Raw genomic sequence first — 18,347 nt, 5'->3', positions numbered from 1 at the left:
GGCATCGCCAGCAAGGCCAGCGTTGATTGCCCACCCCAAATTGCCATCGAAGGTGGGTGTGAGCAGCCTTCTTGAATACAACTGAGTGATTTGCCAGGCCATTTCAGAGGGCTGCTAAGAACATAAGAAATAAGAGCAGGAGTAGGCCACACGGCCCCTCAAGCCTGCTTCACCATTCAATAAGATCATGGCTGATCATCGACCTCAACTCCACTTTCCCGCCCGGTCTCCATATCCCTTGATTCCCCTAGAGTCCAAAAATCTATCTATCTCAGCCTTGAATATACTCAAAGACTCAGCATTCACAGCCCTCTGGGGCAGAGAATTCCAAAGATTCACAACCATCTGAGTGAAGAAATTACTCCTCATCTCAGTCTTAAATGGCCGACCTCTTATCCTGAGACTATGCCCCCTATACCTGTGACCTCTTCCACCTAGAAAGACAAGGGCAGCAGGCGCATGGGAACACCACCACCTCCAAGTTCCCCTCCAAGTCACACACCATCCTGACTTAGTATATCGCCGTTGCTTCATCGTCGCTGGGTCAATATCCTGGAACTCCCTCCCTAACAGCACTGTGGGAGTACCTTCACCACACGGACTGCAGCGGTTCAAGAAGGCAGCTCACCACCACCTTTTCAAGGGCAATTAGGGATGGGCAATAAATGCTGGCCTTACCAGCAATGCCCACATCCCATAAACTAATAAAAAAAAGTTCTAGACACTCCAGCCAGGGGAAACAACCTCTCAGCATCTATCCTGTCAATCCCCTTCAGAATCTTAGTACGATAGCAAAATACTGCAGATGTTGGAAATCCAAAATAACAACAGAAAATGCTGGAAAAACTCAGCAGGTCAGGCAACATCCGTGGAGAGAAATTTGAGTTGACGTTTTCTTTTTTCTTTCTCTCTGGCTTTTGCCCTGCCAGTACACTTTACACCTAATCCCAGCCTATTACCATCTCGTCTAGCTTCTAATCTCTTTTACTTCTTTTGTTTCTTTTATTCTTTTGTCCGATCGCAGCCCTGCCTTCGATCTAGTTTCTTTTCTTTCCAGTTTTGAAGAAGGGTCCAACCCGAAACGTCAACTCAAATTTCTCTCCACGGATGTTGCCTGACCTGTTGAGTTTTTCCAGCATTTTCTGTTGTTATTTCCCTTCAGAATCTTGTATGTTTCAGTGAGATCACCTCTCATTCTTCTAAACTCCAGAGAGTATAGGCCCAATCTACTCAATCTCTCATCATAGGACAGCCCTCTCATCCCAGGAATCAATCTAGTGAACCTTCGTTGTACCGCTTCCAAGGCAAGTATATCCTTCCTTAGGTAAGGAGACCAAAACTGTGCACAGTACTCCAGGTGTGGTCTCACCAAGGCCCTGTACAATTGTAGCAAGACTTCCTTACACTCCAACCCCCTTGCAATAAAGGCCAACATGCCATTTGCCTTCCTTATTGCTCGGTGTACCTGCATGCTAGCTTTCTGTGTTTCTTGCATGAGGACACCCAAATCTCTCTGAACACCAACATTTAAAAGTTTCTCATCATTTAAAAAGTATTGTTTTTCTATTCTTCCTACCAAAGTGAATAACCTCACATTTCCCTACATTATACTCCATCTGCCACCTTACTGCCCACTCACTTAACCTGTCTATATCCCTTTGCAGATTCTTTGTGTTCTCCTCACAGCTTACTGTCCCACCTAGCTTTGTATCATCAGCAAACTTGGATACATTACACTCGATCCCTTCATCTAGGTCATTAATATAGATTGTAAATAGCTGAGGCCCCAACACTGATCCTTGCGGCACCGAACTAGTTACAGCCTGCCAACCTGAAAAAGATCCGTTTATCCCTGCTCCCTGTTTTGTGTCTGTTAACCAATCCTCTATCCATGCTACTATATTACCCCCAACCCCATGAGCCCTAATCTTGTGTAATAACCTTTTATGTGGCACCTTATCGAAGGCCTTTTAGAAATCCAAATATACTACAGCCACTGGTTCCCCTTTATCTACCCTGCTAGTTACATGCTCAAAAAACTCTAATAAATTTATCAAACATGATTTCCCTTTCAAAAAACCATGTTGACTCTGCCTAATCATGTTACTATTTTCTCAGTGCCCTGTTACCACTTCCTTAACAGTGAATTCCAGCATTTTCCCGACAACTGATGTCAGGCTAACTCGCCTGTAGTTCCCTGTTTTCTCTACCTCCTTTCTTGAATAGCGGTGGTACATTTGCTACATTCCAATTCACTGGGACCATTCCAGAATCTGGGGAATTTTGGAAGATCACAACCAATGCATCCGCTATCTCTGCAGCCACCTCTTTTAGAACCCTAGGATGTAGGCCGTCAGATCCAGGGGATTTGTCAGCTTTTAGTCCCATTAGTTTCTCTGGTACTTTTTCTCTACTTATATTAATGACATTAAGTTCCTCACCCTCATTAGACCCTTGGTTTCCCACAATTTTTGGGATGCTTTCTGTGTCTTCTACTGTGAAGACAGATACAAAATACTTGTTTAACGTTTCTGCCATTTCCTTATTCCCCATAATAATTTCTCTTGTCTCAACCTCTGATCGATTGAATCCCTTTCCACATACAGAGCAGTGAACAGATTCTCCCCATTACGAACATGCTAGAGTGTCAGTAGGTGAGATGGGGCAGGCTCGAGGGGCCGTATGGCCTACTCCTGCTCCTAATCCTTATCATAGAAATTTACGGCACGGAAGGAGGCCATTTCGGCCCATCGTGTCCACGCCGGCCGACAAAGAGTTATCCAGCCTAATCCCACTCTCCAGCTCTTGGTCTGTAGTCTTTTAGGTTACAGCTCTTCAAGTGTACATCCAAGTACTTTTTAAATGTGGCGAGGGTTTCTGCCTCTACCATCCTTTCAGAGCAGGGAGGTTATGCTTGAATTGTATAAAACACTTGGGCACCATCAGCTTTTCAAAGATCTCTGAGCTTCTCTAATGGCTGCTTTCGTCTCTCTCCATTGTGGGTGATATTTCTCCCTATTCTCCTGTAAACTGAATCCATCTTGATCTGAACTGGGTTCAATGTGAGACAGTTCGGGGAGTCAGGCATCATTCACCCCTAGACCTACACTGACAGGTTAAACCCCAGACTGTTCCTTAGTAAGGATTCCTCTGGTTCCTCACCATACATTTCTCAGGATACTGAAACCCAGCTTTCTCAGTCCGCTCCTGGAGGCCCCACTCCGAGCCTACAACGTTCAGCAGGGTCAGTGGTGGAGTTCCACAACGGGAGTGATCCCAGAGTAACTGTCGGGATCGCACCCCGTGGATGTTCCGGGTCGTGTATTTCCAGTTATCCTGGTGTCTAACACGCACACATCAATAAAAGAGGGAATTCCTGGAAACTTGCTGCAGGTTCTTCTTTATCTGGAGATCAAATGTCTGTTGTATAATTGTACCAGCAGTTAACAGGCTCCTGTGAACTCCTCCCTCTGCTATTTTAATGCAGACTTTAACTAATTTATTTTAAACGGGTTTATTTTAAATGAGCCAACACCTGCCTTAAAATGGTAGACTCGGGATTGTCACACACACATTAAATCTTCGTGGAATAAATACCAGTCATTTTTAGACTGGAAACTTAACCCCGCCATTTCACTTTCAGTCAGGAACAGATCGCAATTTGACACCAATCTCTGATTTGACAGCACGTTTCCAGCATTCACCGTTGTTCTTCCCGACTCTAAACACAGTTGTAAAGGAGCCTTCTGTTCCATGCCTAGGAGCTGTGACCCGTGGGAGAGAGCGGCTGGGACACATTCCTTATCAGCCTCAAGATTAACCCGCACGGGGTCATTGCTGTCAGTGAAGAGAGACGAGAAAGACCAAAGTGCCGTTTGCCCCTCTCAGTGTGGCCCTGAAGGACTGTTTCCAGGCTGTAGATCTGTTCCCACTGTACGAACCTCCTCCCAGATTGTCCTTTCTGAGCTCCAGCCAGGTGATGCTAAACACTCAGGTGGGAATGACAAAAATCCACAACAATGTGTTTAAAGCTAAGCTGATTTATTTGCCATATGATGGGCCTTCAATAACCACAAAACTAGAAATTATAGACTTAAACAAGTTGGCTTTTAATCACTAAGATCAGAGCTAACATCTCAACACGCCGACTGGTTCACAGGAATGAGTCATACAGATCCTGGGATCTTTATGTAAGAGAAGTCAGGGGCGGAGCCAAGAGCCACGACCTGGAACCTCCCAGGTTAGTCGGGAAAGAGGAAGTGAAACTATACACAGTGGGGGAGGGTAATATACATGAGTGCAAAATGAATACAGGATCAAGACAAACAGATTTCATTACATTCACCCCTTCTATAGATTTAGTCCATCGGGGTGATGGTTCTTAAAAGTTGGTATAAGTGAGTCTGTCAGGAGGTTTTGCAGTTCTCAGTGATCGGCGCAAAGCCGGTTGGGGTGCCTCTAGGGGAGTGGATTCTGGTTCCTCCGCTGTCCGGGCCTCCGCAGTGTCTTCCAGGTTATCTGCAGTGTCCTCCAGGTTAAAGTTGGGTATTGATACCTCTGGGCATCCTGTCTCTTTGTAGTGTAGGTCTTCATCGGGTAGTCTCCCATCGTTCTCTCCGCTCCCTGAGGGAGCGAGGTCTTTTATGGAAACAGTGTCCTCTCACCCGTCAGAGTATTCGATATAGGCGTACTGAGGGTTTGCATGGAGGAGCTGTACCTTTTCCACAAGGGGGTCCGTTTTATGGCCTCTTACGTGCTTCCGCAATAGGACTGTCCCCGGAGACGTCAGCCACGCGGGTAGAGATATGCCCGAGGTGGATTTCCGGGGGAAAACGAACATCTTTTCGTGAGGGGTAGCGTTAGTGGCAGTACATAACAGAGACCTTATGGAGTGGAGCACGTCTGGGAGGACTTCCTGCCAGCGGGAGGTCGGAAGGCCTTTTGACTTTAAGGCTAACGTGACAGCCTTCCAAACAGTAGCATTCTCCCTTTCCACTTGCCCATTACCCCGGGGGTTGTAGCTAGTGGTTCTGCTGGTGGCTATCCCCTTCGAGAGCAAGAACTGGTGCAGCTCGTCACTCATGAATGACATCCCCCTATCGCTGTGTATGTAGTTTGGCATGCCAAACATGCAGAATAGATTACAGAGACACTTGATGACCGTGGCACTGGTCATGTCTGGGCAGGGAATGGCGAAGGGGAAGCGGGAATATTCATCAATGATATTGAGGAAGTATACGTTACGGTCGGCAGAGGGAAAGGGTCCCTTGAAGTCCAGACTTAGGCGCTCGAATGGCCGTGTAGCTTTGATAAGGTGTGCACGGTCAGGCCTGTAGAAACAAGGCTTGTATTCCGCACAGATGCGGCAGGCTCTGGTCATTGCCCTGACCTCCTCGATGGAGTGGGGCAGATTGCGGGACTTTATAAAATGGTATAGTCGGGTGACCCCTGGGTGACAGAGGTCGTTGTGGAGACCCTGTAATTTGTCCGTATGAATGCTGGCACACATTCCCCGCGATAGGGCATCTGGGGGTTCATTAAGGGCTCCCGGCCTGTACATAATATCATAGTCGAACGTGGATAGTTCGATCCTCCACCTGAATATTTTGTCATTCTTGATTTTCCCCCTTTGTTATTAAACATGAAAGCCACTGACCGCTGGTCGGTGAGCAGGGTGAAACGTTTGCCGGCTAGGTAGTGTCTCCAGTGCCGCACTGCCTCCACTATAGCCTGTGCCTCCTTCTCGACCGAAGAGTGCCTGATTTCAGGTCCCTGAAGGGTTCGGGAGAAGAAGGCCACAGGTCTCCCAGCCTGATTGAGGGTCGCAGCTAAGGCAAAGTCTGACGCATCGCTTTCGACTTGAAAGGGAATGCATTCGTCCACTGCACACACTGCAGCCCTTTCAATGTCCTGTTTAATACTGGTGAAAGCCTCCCGAGCTTCAGCTGATAGTGGGAAGGACGTCGATTTAATGAGGGGTCGGGCCTTATCAGAGTAATTGGGCACCCATTGGGCATAATACGAAAAAAATCCCAGGCACCTTTTTAAAGCTTTGGGATTGTGTGGCAGGGGCAGTTCCTTTAGGGGGCGTAATCGGTCAGGGTCCGGTCCAATTACCCCATCTTCCACCACACAGCCGAGGATACAGAGACGGGTTGTGTTGAAGACACATTTGTCTTCGTTGTAGGTTAGATTCAGCTTTAGGGCAGTTTTTAAAAATCTCGCAAGATTTAGATCGTGGTCTTGCTGGTTGTGCCCGCAGATAGTGACATTGTCCAGATAGGGGTAGGTAGCTTGTAGTTTATTCTCGTCAACCATGCGGTCCATCTCACGTTGGAAGACCGAGACCCCATTTGTTACCCCGAAGGGCACTCTGAGAAAATGGTAGAGGCGCCCGTTCGCCTCGAAGGCGGTGTATGGGCGGTCCTCCGTTCTAATGGGGAGCTGGTGATACACGGATTTGAGGTCAATAGTCGAGAAGACTCGGTATTGCGCAATCTGGTTGACCATTTCTGATATGCGGGGTAAAGGGTAGGCGTCCAGCTGGGTATAAGTATTAACAGTCTGGCTGTAGTCAATTACCATCCGTTTCTTTTCGCTATTTTTAACTATGACTACTTGGGCACGCCACGGGCTGGTACTGCATTCAATAATGCCTTCCCGCAGGAGTCTGTCCACTTCCGCCTTGATAAAGTGTCTGTCTTCCAGACTGTACCGTCTACTTTTGGTCGCTATGGGCCTACAGTTCGGAGCGAGATTAGCGAATAAAGAGGGCGGGCTGATTTTTAAGGTAGATAGGCCACAGACTGTGAGTGGCGGCTGGGACCCGCCATATGCTAGCGTGACACTTTCGTGGTGGCACTGGAAGTCCAGGCCCAAGATTACATTATCACAGAGTTCTGGCATCACGAGGAGTTTAAAATCCTTGTAGTCCATGCCTTTTACAGTCAGTGTTACCACACAGTAGCCCAAAATGTCCGAAGTGTGGGGCTTAGCAGCCATAGCAATTCTGCTCCGTGTAGGGGTTACCATTAATGAGTGCCGCCGTACCAGGCTAGGGTGGATAAAACTCTCGGTACTCCCACAGTCAATTAAACATTTCATTAAATTCCCGTTTACCTGTATGTCCATCATGGATTTTGTCAACGGGTGTGGCCTGGATTGATCCACCATGATCGAAGCCACTGTTGGGCCCTGGGCGGCCGTTGAGTCGGGAAAAGATGGCGGATCCCAAGATGGCGGCCCGCACAGCACGCACGAGGCGATGACGGAGTTGGAAATCGGATTCCCCCTGCAGACTTTGCTAAAATGCCCCTTTTTCTTATATTTGAAGCATGTAGCGTCCTTCGCTGGGCATCGTTGTCTGGGGTGCTTGGCCTGGCCGCAGAAGTAGCATTTCAGGCCTCGAGACATTGCCGCTGTAGTAGGACTCCTGGGTGAACTTCTGTGTGGGGACTCCGGCGGCGTAGAGCTGGTCTGAGACCTGGATGGGGAAGATGGCTGATTCCAAGATGGCGGCCCCCTCGGCGCGCACGAGGCGGTGAGGGCCGCATGGCCGGAAGAATAAGAGTCAGAGTTTTTCTGGGCCACGTCCAGCGATCGCGCAGTGGCCACTGCCTTTTTTAAGTCCAGGACCTCCTTCTCCAGCAGTCTCTGCCGGATATAATTCGATTTGAGGCCCGTGACGAAGGAATCGCGGACAAATTCATCAGAGTACGCGTTGGCCGTCACGGCCTTGCAGTTACAGTCCTGGACCAGGTCCTTTAGGCCCTGTAAGAAATCGTCCATTGATTCCTCTGGTCGCTGCCTGCGTGTAGCCAGCAGATGTCTGGCGTACACTTCATTTACCGGCCTCTGGTATTGGGCCTTCAGGATAGTGATGGCCTCCATGTAAGAGGTGGCGTCCCGGATGAACGAATAAATCCGATGACTTACGCGAGTAGTCAGTAGACTCAGTTTATCTACCTCGCTAGCGGATGAGGCCCCCGCGAAGAGTTCGAAGCATTTGAGCCAGTGTCCAAATTGATTTGATGCTTCAGCAGAATGTGGATCCAAGTCCAGATGCTCTGGTCGATCCATCCTAGTATTCTTTAGTGATTAAAATTGATGGGCCTTCAATAACCACAAAACTAGAAGTTATAGACTTAAACAAGTTGGCTTTTAATCACTAAGATCAGAGCTAACATCTCAACACGCCGACTGGTTCACAGGAATGAGTCATACAGATCCTGGGATCTTTATGTAAGAGAAGTCAGGGGCAGAGCCAAGAGCCAAGACCTGGAACCTCCCAGGTTAGTCGGGAAAGAGGAAGTGAAACTATACACAGTGCGGGAGGGTAATATACATGAGTGCAAAACGAATACAGGATCAAGACAAACAGATTTCATTACACCATATATCCAGAATATTAAATCCTATAACTGGGCTGGAGTTTATTAACATCAGTAGAAACAAACCTCAACTGTCAGTGTGAACATGGTTCAGTCCAGGATGTAATTAACAGCAGCAATAACATCAGAATCCAACCTCTGCAGTCACTTGTGAACTAGCTGGTGTCTCAGCAGGCTGGATGACTGAGTGAATCCCTTCCCACACTCTGAGCAGGTGAACGGTCTGTCCCCAGTGTGAGTGCGCTGGTGTGTCCGCAGGCTGGATGACTGAATGAATCCCTTTCCACACTCTGAACAGGTGAATGGCCTCACCCCGGTGTGAACTCGTCGATGACTTTCCAGCTCACATGGGTAGTTGAATCCCTTCCCATAGTCCCCACATTTACACGGTTTCTCCCCGGTGTGACTGCACTGGTGTCTCAACAGGCCAGAGGATCAGCTGAAGCCTCGTCCACACACAGAACACGTACAGTTTCTCCCCGCTCTGAACGGTGCTTTCTGCTTCCATGTCCAAAGGTCCTGATGAATTGAGCGACTCTGGCAGATCTTGAAGTGATGTTTGGTTTGAGTTTCCCATCTGCAAATCCTCCCTTCTAACACGCTGCAAAATTAATTTAAAACAGGTAAAAGGGAGGGTGAGAGAGAACTCACAAAAACACAAAGGCAGGTTGTGAAATTCAGCTGAATGAATCTGGGAATTTGTGGGGCTGGCACTAGAAAAAAGTGACCATGAAAGCTGCTGGATTGTCGTAAAAACTCAACTGGTTCACTAATATCCTTCAGGGAAGGGAACCCGCCACCCGGTCTGGGCCTACACAAGACTCTGGCCTCTATGGGAGCAGAGAGAGTGAGGTGGGATGGGGAGGGGTGAAGGAGAGCGACTTTATACATCTGCAACTTGATAGCACCTTCCAAACACGTGACCTCCACCACCTAGAAGGACAAGAGCAGCAGGTGCATGGGAACACCATCACCTCCCAGTTCCCCTCCAAGTCACACACTATCCTGACTTGGGCACATATCGCCGTTCCTACATCGTCACTGGGTGAAAATCCTGGAACTCCTCACCTAACAACATTTTGAGAATCCCAAAACTGTCCACAGTACGCCAGGCGTGGTCTCACCAAGGCCCTACATAATTGCAGTAAGAATTCTTTACTCTTATACCCCAATGCATTTGTAATAAAAGCATTTGCTTGCTGTACCTACATGTTAACTTTCTGTGATTCATGTACAAGGACACGTAGGTCCCTCTGAATACAAACAAATTCGAGTCTCTTAGCATTTAAATAATATTCTGCTTTTCTAATTTTTCCCAACAAAGTAGATAACTTCACATTTTTCCACATTATATTCCATCTGCCATGTTCTTGCCCACTCACTTAACCTGTCTATATCCCTTTGCACGCTCTTTGTGTCCTCCTCACAGCTTACTGTCCCACCTAGCTTTGTATCGTCAGCAAACTTGGATACATTACACTCGGTCCCCTCATCGAAGTCATTGATATAGATTGTAAATAGCTGAGGCCCAAGCACTGATCCTAGCTGTACCCGACTAGTAAACAGTGACTGGGGCCGAACCCCACCATCACACAGCACCTTCAGTATAGGCTCACAGCTCAGAATTACCACTCGGCAAGGTACTGGAGGGCAAACAGTGACTGGGGCCGAACCCCACCATCACACAGCACCTTCAGTATAGGCTCACAGCTCAGAATTACCACTCAGCAAGGTACTGGAGGGCAAACAGTGACTGGGACCGAACCCCACCATCACACAGCACCTTCAGTATAGGCTCAGAGCTCAGAATTACCACTCGGCAAGGTACTGGAGGGCAAACAGTGACTGGGGCCGAACCCCACCATCACACAGCACCTTCAGTATAGGCTCACAGCTCAGAATTACCACTCGGCAAGGCACTGGATGGCAAACAGTGACTGGGGCCGAACCCCACTATCACACAGCACCTTCAGTATAGGCTCACAGCTCAGAATTACCACTCGGCAAGGTACTGGAGGGCAAACAGCGACTGGGGCCGAACCCCACCATCACACAGCACCTTCAGTATAGGCTCACAGCTCAGAATTACCACTCGGCAAGGTACTGGATGGCAAACAGTGACTGGGGCCGAACCCCACTATCACACAGCACCTTCAGTATAGGCTCACAGCTCAGAATTACCACTCGGCAAGGTACTGGAGGGCAAACAGCGACTGGGGCCGAACCTCCAGGAGAGAAAGGGAGAAAATTCCGAGCCTGCGATGAATCTGGATTTCAAACAGCGAGGATGTGGCGAGGAGGGGGGAGTGTGTGCGATGGGGGATTTACAGATTAGGAGGGGCAAGAGGAAAGAATGTTCTAGAGAAACCAGAACTGTCTGTTCAGAATTTCTATCCTGTACCGACAGTGATAACTTGTAAATTATGAAGACAGGTTGCCTAGACTAGGATTCTATTCCCTTGAATATAGAAGATTAAGCGGCGATCTAATTGAGATGTTTAAGATGATTAAAGGAGTTGATCGGGTAAACAGAGAGAAACTATTTCCTCTGGTGGGGGAGTCCACAGCAAGGGGACATAACCTTAAAATCAGAGCCAGGCCGTTCAGGGGTGATGTCAGGAAGCACTTCTTCACAAAAAAGGGTACTGGAAATCTGGAACTCTCTCCCCCAAAAACTGCTGCAGCTGGGGGTCAATTGAAAATCTCAAGACCGAGTGTGCTAGATTTTTGTTAGTCAAGGGTACTAAGGGTTACGGAACCAAGACGGGTAGATGGAGCTAAGATAAAGATCAGCCAGGATCTAATTGAATGAGGGAACAAGCTCGATGGGCTGAATGGCCTCCTGTTTCTTCTTACAGTGATGGCTTTTGTAAACAGCTTTTACAGGGTATTAGGATGGGGAGGATATGCAGACAGGATTAATCCTGGGCCCTTCCTGTTCCTGTGACAGACTGAACCAATCACTCAGATTGAATTATTCCTCTCTCCAGCCTGTAACCTGGGTATTATGTAACGAGAAGGGATTAACTAACAATCTTGTTGTACGAGACCCCTTGGGTCGGAGCGATCATAATATGATCGAATTCTTCATTAAGATGGAGAATGAAGTAGTTGACTCAGAGACTAGGGTCCTCAATCTAAATAAAGGAAACTACGATGGTCTGAGGAGCAAGTTGGGTAGGATTGATTGGGGAATGTCACTCAAAGGGTTGACGGTGGATAGGCAATGGCAAACATTCAAAGACCGAATGGATGAGCTACAGAATTTGTTCATCCCAGTTTGGCATAAAAATAAAACAAAAAAGGTGACTCAACTGTGGCTAACAAGGGAAATTAGGGATAGCATAAGATCCAAGGAGAGGACATATAAATTGGCCAGAAAAAGCAATAATCCTGAGGATTGGGAGCAGTTTAGGATTCAACAAAGGAGGACATTAATTAAGAAAGGGAGAATAGGATATGAGTGTAAGCTTGCAGGGAACATAAAAACTGACTGTAAAAGCTTTTATATAGATATGTGAAGAGAAAAAGATTGGTGAAGTCAAGCGTAGGTCCCTTGCAGTCAGAATCAGGGGAATTTATAATGGGGAACAAAGAAATGGCCGACCAACTAAATACATATTTTGGTTCTGTCTTCACAAAGGAGGACACAAATAACCTCCCAGAGATGCCGACGAACATAGGGTCTGATGAAAGGGTGGAACTGAAAGAGATCAGTATCTGTAGGGAAATGGTGTTGGGAAAATTGATGGGACTGAAGGCTGATAAATCCCCAGGGCCTGATAATCTACATCCTAGGGTGCTTAAGGAAGTGGCCCTAGAAATAGTAGATGCATTGCTGGTCATCTTCCAGAACGCGTATAGACTCTGGAACAGTACCCATGGATTGGAGGGTAGCTAATGTTACCCCACTATTCAAATAAGGTGGTAGAGAAAAAGCAGGGAATTATAGAGATCTTCATTAAGATGGAGAATGAAATAGTTGACTCAGAGACTAGGGTCCTCAATCTAAATAAAGGAAACTACGATGGTCTGAGGAGCGAGTTGGGTAGGATTGATTGGGGAATGTCACTCAAAGGGTTGACGGTGGATAGGCAATGGCAAACATTCAAAGACCGAATGGATGAGCTACAGAATTTGTTCATCCCAGTTTGGCATAAAAAGAAAACAAAAAAGGTGACTCAACTGTGGCTAACAAGGGAAATTAGGATCTTTTTTGTTTTATTTTTATGCCAAACTGGGATGAACAAATTCTGTAGCTCATCCATTCGGTCTTTGAATGTTTGCCATTGCCTATCCACCGTCAACCCTTTGAGTGACATTCCCCAATCAATCCTACCCAACTTGCTCCTCAGACCATCTTAATTATAGAGATTATAGTAAGCCTGACATCGGTAGTGGGGAAAATGCTAGAGTCCATTATAAAAGATGTAATAGCAGAGCACTTGGAAAGCAGTGACAGGATCGGACAAAGTCAACATGAATTTACAAAAGGTAAATTATGCTTGACTAATCTACTGGAATTTTTTGAGGATGTAACTGGTAAAATAGGTAAGGGAGAACCAGTGGATGTGGTGTATTTAGACTTTCAGAAGGCTTTCGATAAGGTCCCGCATAAGAGATTAGCATGCAAAATTAAGGCACATGGGATTGGGGGCAAGGTATTGACTTGAATAGAGAACTGGTTGGCGGACAGAAAGCAAAGAGTTGGAATAAACGGGTCGTTTTCCGAGTGGCAGGCAGTGACTAGTGGGGTACCGCAAGGATCGGTCCTAGGACCCCAGCTGTTCACAATATATATTAATGATCTGGACGAGGGAATTGGATGTATTATCTCCAAATTTGCAGACGACACAAAGCTGGGTGGGAGGGTATGCTGTGAGGAGGATGTCGTGAAACTCCAGTACGATTTGGACAGGTTGGGTGATTGGGCAGAAACATGGAAAATGCACTATAATGTGGATAAATGTGAGTTTATCCACTTTGGTGGCAAAAACAGGAAGGCAGATTATTATTTGAATGGTAATAGATTGGGAGAAGTGGAAGTGCAAAGAGACCTGGGTGTTCTTGTGCACCAGTCGCTGAAGGTAAGCATGCAGGTGCAGCAGGCGGTTAAGGCGGCAAATGGTATGTTGGCCTTCGTAGCAAGAGGGTTCGAGTACAGGAACAAGGATGTCTTGCTGCAGTTGTACAGGGCCTTGGTGAGACCGCACCTTGAGTATTGTGTGCAGTTTTGGTCGCCTTATCTGAGGAAGGACGTTCTTGCCATGGAAGGAGTGCAGCGAAGATTCACCAGGCTGATGCCTGGGATGGCAGGAATGACGTATGAGGAGAGATTGTGTCGATTGGGCTTATACTCACTGGAGTTTAGAAGATTGAGAGGGGATCTCATCGAAACCTATAAAATTCTGTCAGGCCTGGACAGACTAGATGCAGGAAGGATGTTTCTGATGGCCGGGGAGTCCAGAACCAGGGGTCATAGTCTAAGGATAAGGGGTAAGCCATTTAGGACTGAAATGAGGAGGAATTTCTTCACCCAGAGAGTGGTGAACCTATGGAATTCTCTGCCACAGAGGGCGGTGGAGGCCAGTTCATTAAATATATTCAAGAAGGAGTTGGATATATTTCTTAAGGCTAAAGGGATCAAGGGATATGGGGAGAAGGCAGGGACAGGGTACTAAATTTGGAAGATCAGCCATGATCTCATTGAATGGAGGAGCAGGCTCGAAAGGCTGAATGGCCTACTCCTGCTCCTATCTTCTATGTATCTATGTATCTAACCGAGGAAACTTGTAACTGAGGCTGATATTCCACTTCCGTGAGCCGGGGATGCAGGCGGTGCTGCACACAGAGGGAGCAGCAAACTGGGTTCAGAGTGGGCACACTGGGATTGCACTTGACCTGGGTTTTACAGTGAGCATGTGCTGGGGCCCAAGCTCATTGGCAAACGGATGGATTCCAACCCCTGGGACTGTACACGGGGATTCCAACCCCTGGGACTGTACACGGGGATTCCAACCCCTGGGACTGTACACGGGGATGCCAACCCCTGGGACTGTACACGGGGATGCCAACCCCTGGGACTGTACACGGGGATGCCAACCCCTGGGACTGTACACGGGGATGCCAACCCCTGGGACTGTACACGGGGATGCCAACCCCTGGGACTGTACACGGGGATGCCAACCCCTGGGACTGTACACGGGGATGCCAACCCCTGGGACTGTACACGGGGGTGCCAACCCCTGGGACTGTACACGGGGGTGCCAACCCCTGGGACTGTACACGGGGATTCTAACCCTGGGACTGTACACGGGGATGCCAACCCCTGGGACTGTACACGGGGATGCCAACCCCTGGGACTGTACATGGGGATTCTAACCCTGGGACTGTACATGGGGGCCCAGCTCTGGGCTCTTCTGTTACAATTGTGTGGGATGTTAACCGTGTGATCTGCTTTTACCAGCGCCTTCAGTGGAGATGGTGAGCTATCGTCCAAATTTCCCGGGCACTAGGACCCGGTTGGGAGCAGACACTGAAGCCCCACCCATTCTTTTTTGCTGCACCAAAATGAACGCGCATGGGCTTTGCTCTCACTGAATCAAGATGGCAGCCGTTAGCCTGGGCCTGTGACAGGGAGAAGCCCCGAAGCTGCAAACGCGGGACCTTCAAATTATTATTTGGGGCTTGCGGCCTACACCAATTGTTTCTGAAACCGGACCGTCAGCTCCTTCAGGCCGTTTCTTATCGATTGATGCGGAGTTGGCCTGTAACCACCGTCTCTGTATTTATAGGTACTGCGCATGCTCCAAACCCAGGCGGGTTCCGCGCCTGCGCACTGGGTTCCTGTAGTCTGGGTGCGACACATTCTCCCCCGCGGGGAATGATGGGTAAAAGCTCCGCCATTGAAAGGCCACATTAGTGAATAGAACAGGATTTGCTGGGATTGCAATGAGCACTGAACCATGTTCATTCTGGCAGTTAAAGTGTGCTTCTGCTGATCTTACTACCCCCTATACCTGAGATGGAGATGAATATTCTATATAAATATTGAATAAATCAGCTTTGTATATAACAAATATTATGTAAGACAATTTGATTTCTCCATGATAAAAGGAGACTAATTGATGTCCTGTTGCCGACTGTTCCATTTTTTGGCCTTTTCTTACTCTAACTGATATCACTTCTCACCTAGTTTGCCTTGTACCACATCAAACCCCAAACCTGTTCCGTTTGAGTACATGGCTTGTGGAGTGTCTCGCTCATCTGAACTTCCTTTGAACCACTCCTTTGTAGAACTATCTTGCATAAGATTTGAAATCTGTTATTTTCTATACCATTTAACCCTTTTTGGATCCAATTTAGTAAAAACTCCTCCACATCTACTGCATGTGATAGCCGTTGAAATGTTCTGATCTTTGTAATTGTCATTGCTGATTTTGATGGTCTCTTTGATTTAATCTCTTGTTATTGACATACTTTGCACTATTTCTTTATTCGAGATAATTGTTTCAAATATCACCAGGCCCCACCAGTAACCATCTGATTCCACCATCACATCTTCATGCATTACCCGCCCTCACTAGAGATAGTTTCATGACCATTCCCCATACTGAGGCTCTCTGATTCCCATTTATAGACTCAGTGTAAATGGTCCTGGAATTGGTGTGTCAGTGTAAGTAGTCCACACATAGAGCGGGTTCCCAAGGCTCCGCCCACACACAGTGCAGGTCCCCACACATGGCCAACTGGGTTAGGTTATAAAGAGACTGCGCACTGTTCCTCCTCCCACTGCCTGTGGAATGGGGCAGAAATTTAAAGGGACACAGACTCCCCTTTCTCTGTGCATTTATATTTAAAGGGACAGTCTAATTTATCTTGGCGTGCCAGCAGACTTCACTAAGAGAGTTCCCATTAACAGTTGCTCGCTTCTGTACAGTGATTGTAAAGCTGTCTATTTCAGTGACTTGAGCCTTTCTACAATGTCTCACTGTTTTTTGATGATCCATTTACGTTGCTTGGTTAATTTTCAAAGATTTCAGAATTTTGCAGTGTGAAAAAGCTTTCCTTTAAAGATGGAATAGCATTTGTTTCAAAATATTCTGTTCTAACCCTCTCCCGCACCCCGCCACCTTCCTCACTTCAAAACACTCTGCACTACTGACTGGGAAGGCAACCAAGTTCTATCCTTAATCTGGTCTGTTAGCTGCTCTCAGCCAAGGCAGCAATTCAGGGGCCATAATTGGCCTCAGTACCACTGGGCTAAGTGTAAAAATCAGCCAGTGCTCCTGCACTTGCTGCTGATCCAGTGACCTCAACTGGGAAGTGTATGGATGTCAATTGAGAGCAGGATTGGATTCGGCTGTGATGCCTACCACAGTGGAAATCCTGCTGAGAATCACTGAGTCGGCTGATGGTGAGGCACTAGAGGTTAACTAATATCGGTGGAATTGCACCCAGCCAGATTCAGAAACCTTTGGAGAAAAGGGGAGAAACAAAATCCCAGATTGAGTACTGACTGTTGATTTTAGACAGTAAGGATGGAGAGAGAGTGTGTAGAATGGCGAATTTGCAGTTTAGGAGGGACAGGAGGAGCCAGACTGTTCTATAGAATCTAGAATTGTCTGAACTAAATTTCTATCCTGTATTTAAAGTAACAACTTGTGTAACCATCATTTGCAGGGTATTACAAGGGGAGGATTCGCAGATGGAAACTCAAACCAAACATCGTGTCAAGGTCCGACAGAGTCAGTCGATTCATCAGGACCTGAATATCATCAGCCTTTGGATATAGAAGGAAAAAGCACCAATCACAGTGGGGAGAAACAGGACACGTGTTCTGTGGGTGGATCCACCTTTAACAAATTGTCTAGCCTGTGAGACTCGTGCACCCACCCAAATCAATGGCGTAAATGTGGGGACTGTAGGATTGCATTCAGTCGCCCGTCTGGGGTGGAAACTCATGGATACAATCACACCGGGGAGAGGTCGTTCACCAACTGAGCGTGGAAACCGATTCATTCACTCATCTCACCAACTGAGAAACTCACTTGTTCGCAATAGGGAGAATCCGTTCATTGCTCTGTATGTGGAAAGTGATTCAATTGATCATCCCATTTACTGACACACCAGCACAGTCACACTGGAGAGAGACCGTTTAGATACTTCATGTGTGGGAGGGGATTTACTATGTTGTCCCACCTGTTGACACTCCAGAGTGTCCACATTGAGAACAGATGCTTTTAATTCTTTGACAGTGAGAAAAGCTTTCAAAGTTCAAAGCAGCTGATGCACGATCAGCGCATTGATGCTGGAGAGAGGCTGTTTCAATCTGCTGAGACTCCAGTGAGTTCACATGTGACTGCAGGGGTTTGGATTCTGTTCTTAATCACATCCAGGACTGAACCATGGCAGAGTGCCTGTGCACTTGGGTTTCTGTGTGAATTATTGATGAATTTTCTCTCACTCGGATTACAGAAACTCATTCTCCAGTCACTAATTGGGGCTTTCAATGGCGGCGCTGTTCCCCAGCATGCCGCGCGGGGGAGAATGTACCCCATTCACACTGGAGGAGCCCAGTGCGCAGGCACACTGCCCGCCAGTATTTGGAGCGTGCGCAGTGGCACTGTGATCAGAGCCATGCGAGAGGTGCGAGCGGGCCGATTTGGGAGACGTGGTTTTTGATCCGATTACGAATCAGCGGTGCTCAGAGAGGTAACATATTCGGCGGGTGAGCTTCAAAACCACCTGGCGTAGGCTGCAAGCCCGGAATGAGAATTTACATGTTCCGCGTTTGCAGCTCGGATGCTTTTACCGAGGAGCAGGCCTGCGTTGATGGCGTCCATCTTTGTAAAGGAGGTCTGAGGGTTTTGCGTCGCCCTCTTGCTTCACCGAGCGGTAGAGCGCACGCGTGGCCATCTTTGTAAAGGAGCCTCTAAGGGTCGTGGCTTCAGGGTC

General features: G+C 47.6%; 1 pseudogene across 1 annotated transcript in view; it reads left to right on the top strand.

Annotated features, from left to right (window-relative positions):
• The window catches only part of LOC147119900 (uncharacterized), a 77,828-nt pseudogene that overhangs the window by 54,393 nt on the left and 5,088 nt on the right, over positions 1–18,347 (top strand). Inside the window, exon 4 of the transcript XR_015078096.1 lies at positions 17,528–17,607. The product of XR_015078096.1 is annotated as an uncharacterized LOC147119900 (transcript). The remainder of the gene's footprint in view (positions 1–17,527; positions 17,608–18,347) is intronic.

This window comes from Somniosus microcephalus, chromosome 4 (genome assembly GCF_052327205.1).
Source record: "Somniosus microcephalus isolate GS21.2 chromosome 4, FLI_Smic_1.0, whole genome shotgun sequence".
Lineage (NCBI taxonomy): Eukaryota > Metazoa > Chordata > Chondrichthyes > Squaliformes > Somniosidae > Somniosus > Somniosus microcephalus.
The sequence above is the reverse complement of the archived record's forward strand: the minus strand, read 5'-3'. Positions and strand labels throughout refer to the sequence as shown.